The sequence below is a fragment of the Arachis duranensis genome, chromosome 10, assembly GCF_000817695.3.
Source record: "Arachis duranensis cultivar V14167 chromosome 10, aradu.V14167.gnm2.J7QH, whole genome shotgun sequence".
In the NCBI taxonomy this organism is placed as follows: Eukaryota; Viridiplantae; Streptophyta; class Magnoliopsida; order Fabales; family Fabaceae; genus Arachis; species Arachis duranensis.
Window position 1 is genome coordinate 4,703,715 of NC_029781.3, and position 5,773 is coordinate 4,709,487.

The window sequence follows — 5,773 nt, forward strand, 5'->3', positions numbered from 1 at the left end:
TTAGTAATTAATTTAGCGTATAAAATAATATTTTTATATTAATATAGTTGGTCAACAACGCACACAAAAGGATTACATTAAGTCAATAATACTAATATACCCCGTTTATATTCAACCTATATAGTAATATAATATTTGTTCTATAATGATTTGAAAATGATTTTCTAACTTGATATGAATTATACTTTGCCAAATCTCTTAATTTCTAGTAAAACCATTATATTTAGTGCTTATTGTATATACAGTGATATCATGATTACTTCTCAGTCAAAATAATATAAATAAACAATTGATTCCATATATTAATTATCAACTAATGGTATTAGATCCGGTGTTATTAATTATCACATGATGAAATTAAAAAAGATATAGATTATTATCTGGTGATACATTGTAGCCATTTATTACCTTAATGTTCAATTTATAATGAAAATTTCAAATAATAACCACTGATAATTAACTTTGAGAACTGTTATTTTAATCTATATTTTATTATTTTAGTGCTTTGCTGCTGAATACATGAATAATTATGAATGATAATTATGTGTATTTGTAGTATGTTGTCATGTATCCTACTTTTTAGCTGTAGAGAGTATGATGCATGGTTTTTGAACCATTTTTACAGTATGGTGTATAAAAATTTGGTTTAGTTTTGATATATTCTAATCAAATTGGTTTAACAGGTATCCTTACCTCCCGCCAGATGAAAATATATTAACCAACATTGTTAATGCTCTAATTGTTGTTTCTGGATTTTACACTTAGGTTGTTCCAGTATTAACTGAGGATGCAAAAATTCATTGGTTTTTGTCTCCAACACCTGTGGAATTTTTTTTTTTCATTTTATTTTATTTTTTTGCTGAGTAGCAAATAGTGATCATAATTTTACTGGTTTGATGAAGAGTAAAGTTTACTAGTTGCTATGCACTTTAATTATTTCTGTTTTCTTTTTCTTTTTATTTTTTTAATCTTGCAGAAGAGTGCTAGTTCTTGAGACATAATGTTTTTTATTTTATTTTTCTGCTGAGTAGACATTACTCTTTATGCAAATCTCTACCACTATGACCGTCCACAAGATCTTGGGTTGAGATACAATGGATTATTGAACTGCTAAGTAGTGTAAGTACCACCCTTTTTTTCTTAAGCAACAATTTTGATGGTATTTCTTACTTACAAATGCATAAAATTTGGCACAGGAATAAATTTGCAGACTATGCAAAATTCTGTTTCTAAGACATTAGGAAGAGAATGAAGAACTGGATAACATTCAATGAACCAAGAGTGGTAGCTACTCTTGGCTATGACAATGGCTTCTTTGCCCCTAGAAAGTGCTTAAAGGAATATAGGATTAGCTCACAAAATGGATCACAAAATGCATGTCGAATGTTAAATTGATGGGTTGAAGTATATAGGATTAGATAAATTCAGTCTTGGGGTTATATGCATAATAGGTCACTGCTTGTCTGCTTATTCAAGAAAATAGTGTATTAGAAAGCTCATATTGGATTAAGGCACTGAACTTATTTGTGGAATAATATCTATAGCATATTGGTGTACATCAAAATTATTCTCTTCCTATTGGTATATGCAATTTCTTCTCTTATTTTATATTTTGTCTCAATAACAAAAATAACAAAAATACAAATATAAAGGCACACATACAATATGATTTAAAATTATATATGAATTTTGCAAGGTTTAATTTTATTAGAAAAATTAGAAAAGAACAATGAGTTATTGAATAAATTTATAGCTACGTTTAAAAAGGGTGAAAATAACCGAAAAAAATTTCTATTGGCACGCTTATTAAGCGTAACAATAACTTTTTCTATCGGCACGCTTCAAAAGCGTAGCCATATCTTTACCTATCGGCACGTTTTTGAAAGGTAGCCAAAGCCAAACTAATGGACACGCTTTAAGAGCGTAGCGATATGTCCACTTTTTGGCACACTTTTAAAGCGTAGTTATAGGTTAACGCCTATGGTCAGGCTTTTAAGCGTGGCAAGAGATATAAGCGTGGCGAAAAAAATGTGCCGATAGATCCACAAAAGCGTGACGATAGAGTAACCGGCACGCTAGTAGATGTGACCCTTTCAAAAGCGTACTAAAAAGCGTGGTGAAAAGCTATCGACACGCTTTTTAGCACTTTTTGGCACGCTTTAAAAGCGTGGCAGAGAACTTATTTTCTTGTAGTGTTAGTTAACAATTTCGGAGTGCATTTGTTCTCGTTAAAAAGCTATATAAGATATAATTCTATTATCTTCATTTCATCCTTTAGACATGTTCTATCTTGGAGGGGTTAAGAATCGCTGCTAACTATTTTGCAGCGATCGAAAACTGTTATTATCTGATTTAAAAATTGCTACCAACTATCGAAATTTTTGTAGTGTATTAAAAATAGTTCAAAAATTATTTTCTACATTTTTAGCCATCTCAAAATTTCACAAAACTGCTTCATCTTCAAACACTATGCAATAATAGAGATTTAGCTTAGCATTTATATATGAGAAGATCTCTGGTGACTTGAATTATAGTGGCTAAAGGTAACTTTTTGTTGATCAATAAGTGCTTTATCAACACCTGGCGCTGGTCAATGTAAGAGAAATATTAGTCATAAAACTAATGAAGGAGACTATTATGTAATGCGCACCAAGGGCAAAAGCATAAGTGCATGCCCAAAAACTGTTTTTAAAACATAGTCATAACTAATTCTATATTTATTAGATTTGAATGACATTTTGTTATATGAAAATATAAGAACACTAGCTCTATTCCTTAAATTCAGTATAAAATTAAATTCAAATTAAATTAGATAGATAAATTGGTTACAAGTTTAGAGTAGAAAATCGCGCTCTTATCAGCCAGCCTGATATACTAACAGTATTTTGGAAATATCTCAAGATGTGGTTATCCGATTTACTTCATTTAAGATTTGTTTTAAAACTAATTCAATTCTCTATAAATTTGTATCTAATAGCTAATTATAAATTCCAAACGTAGAAAATGTTATAGGACTCACAAAGTGACGATCTAGATTGAAGATTTCACCTAAATGTCTCCTAACATAATCTGCACATACCTGAGAGCTATTTGATCCTTCCTTTCTCATTCTATTCCCTTTTTCTATACAAAACATTCTAGTATACATAAAGTATAGCCATGAAACAAGTCTCTCTTCACTAACAAACCGCATCTATTTGCATCGAAATACCTAGCGGAACTTCACTCGAGGTAGGAAATTTTGCACTAATTTTTATATGTCATGTTTTAAATTTTTTCAAACATAGATGTTAGCTTTGCATGTCATGGTATAATGTCTCTTTCCTTCATACGCATTATGCAGTATAATAACAATCTTATGTGCATTAAAGAACTGAGGGAATGATCCTTCGGTAAGGGAAGGTGACCCCCAAAGACAAGAAAATCGAGATGATCCTTCTGTAAGGGAAGATGATCGAATCGAGATGATCCTTCGGTAAGGAAAGGTGATCGGCAAACTTTTGGGAACCTTCGGTAAGGAAAGGAAACTCCCATCAATTTTATATAATAAAATATCTTTATTGATATAACTCTTTTCTTGTGTATGTCTAAATAACCTTGATTGTAAATTGAACTGAGGGAATGATACTTCGGTAAGGGAAGGTGACCCCCAAAGACAAGATATCGATATGATCCTTCGGTAAGGGAAGGTGATCGATTGATATGATCCTTCGGTAAGGGAAGGTGATCGCCAAAACGTTTGGGATAAGAACCTTCGGTAAGGGAAGGGGACTCCCACCTTTTATACCGGTTTGAGCTCAATACCTTCTATAAAAGCTATAAGAAAAAGTAATGAAAAGTACAATGAAAAGAGTGATCATGATTGTTCTTCTTTTATCTTTTTTTTTTATTTATGATTATGTTTATTATTGCATTCAAAGATCCTTCTTTTTTCTAAAGTTCCTTTTGTATGATGTATGATATTGGTTAAGATCTTTATTTTTTTCAAATCTATTCTGTTTGACTTATCTATGGCAATGTTATTATTCTTCTCTTATTTATTATTTATTTCGTCTTGCTTTATGGCCTATGAGAACATCATACCAAGGTTTATGAGTTACCTTTATATGTTTTAACGCTATAGACATTTTGTATGCATTACACATGTCATAACATAAGTAAATGAGAAGCATCTAAAAGTCACACCACTCCAACTAATCAAGACTTTTGAAAATAATAATTGAACAACATTGCATCATCACTGTTTTTATTTTAAAACTCGGAGTGGTTGGGGATGGATACGATGACGCCATATAGATAAACTATTGAGAAACTTTTGTTTCTCACCCCTCTCTCCGTACCATCTTCAGGAACGATGCAGTACGAAGCAATACAGTTGAGGTGAAAAGACAGGTGCACTAGTGGGAGAAAGCTATCGAGGACGTAGATACAAAACATTAAACGTTTAGCTTAAGAAGGAAGAATATACGATTGTTTTAGCCATAGTTAAACAAAATAAGAGAATTAGGATTTCCTATGTGTTTTGTTTTATTCTTATTGACTGATTGCAATTTTAACTATGATGTTTCCTTTTTTATTTGGTATGAGTAAAACTTGTCATTGTTGTACCTTCATAGTTTTTCATGTTAGTATTTTCAAATTCACTTATATTTTTCAACTAGTAACTATTCTAATAAAAACTAATTATTCAATATTTTTATTTACAAATTATTTTATATAAATATTTCACATTTATTTTAAAAGAAAAATTTCGCAAAGTTTTGAATATCAGCTACTAAATGTTACATGGGTCATTAATTCATTATTGGATCATGGCACTTGTTTCGATGAGTTTCGTTTATTTCTTTAAAATTGTATAATAATATGTAATTTAACAATCAGTCAAAAAATAATACAAAAAACTATTTGAAATTATATTTAAATTAAATATTATTTTAAAATTTTAAAGTTATTTTAAATATAATCAGTTAGATGTAGTTTGCGAACATATATATATTTTAAATTTTAGCATTCATATTTAGAATTATATTTATTAATTTAAATTAAATACTGTACAATTTTAAATTATAAGTTTGTATATGTAAATTATATTAATCAGTTTATTTTTAGTTTTAAGGGTAACTAATTAAAATTAAACTTTGAAAATTTTATTTCTATTAAGCATGAAAATTCTACCATTAATTTTTTTATGAAATATTCAAAATGTAACCTAAACCATAGTAGTGTTTTTTATTATTTTCTATATGATTAAACTAAAAAATAAAAAAAATTATTTTTTAAAAGTTCATTAAATTAATAGATTAAAAATTTATATTTAATAATATATAATAGATTAAATATTCTAATTTTATAACAAGTTCGATGTCAAATAAGATAAAAAAATAAAAAATAACTATAAATAAATGTAACATCTTAAAAAATAATTGATATATTTAAATACATAGTTGTAAAATTCTCTAAAGTATAAGTTAAAAATGTTATAAAAAAATTTTTATACAACTAAAAATTTAAAACTTATCACTTTATCGATTTTTTTTTTAAAAAATAAATATTGATAATCTTTTGTTACTTTTATTTTATGGCACCAATAGAAAAATAATTAATTTAAATTTTTTTTGACAAAATCTTAAATGAATGTGAATATCAAATTTTTATTTACTTAGAAAACATTTTATTCTAATATAGTTATAACTTAAATAAATTAGTAAATAACTGATATTAATCATGCATTATATAGATAATAAATAAATTAAAATAGTTTAAAATTTAAAGA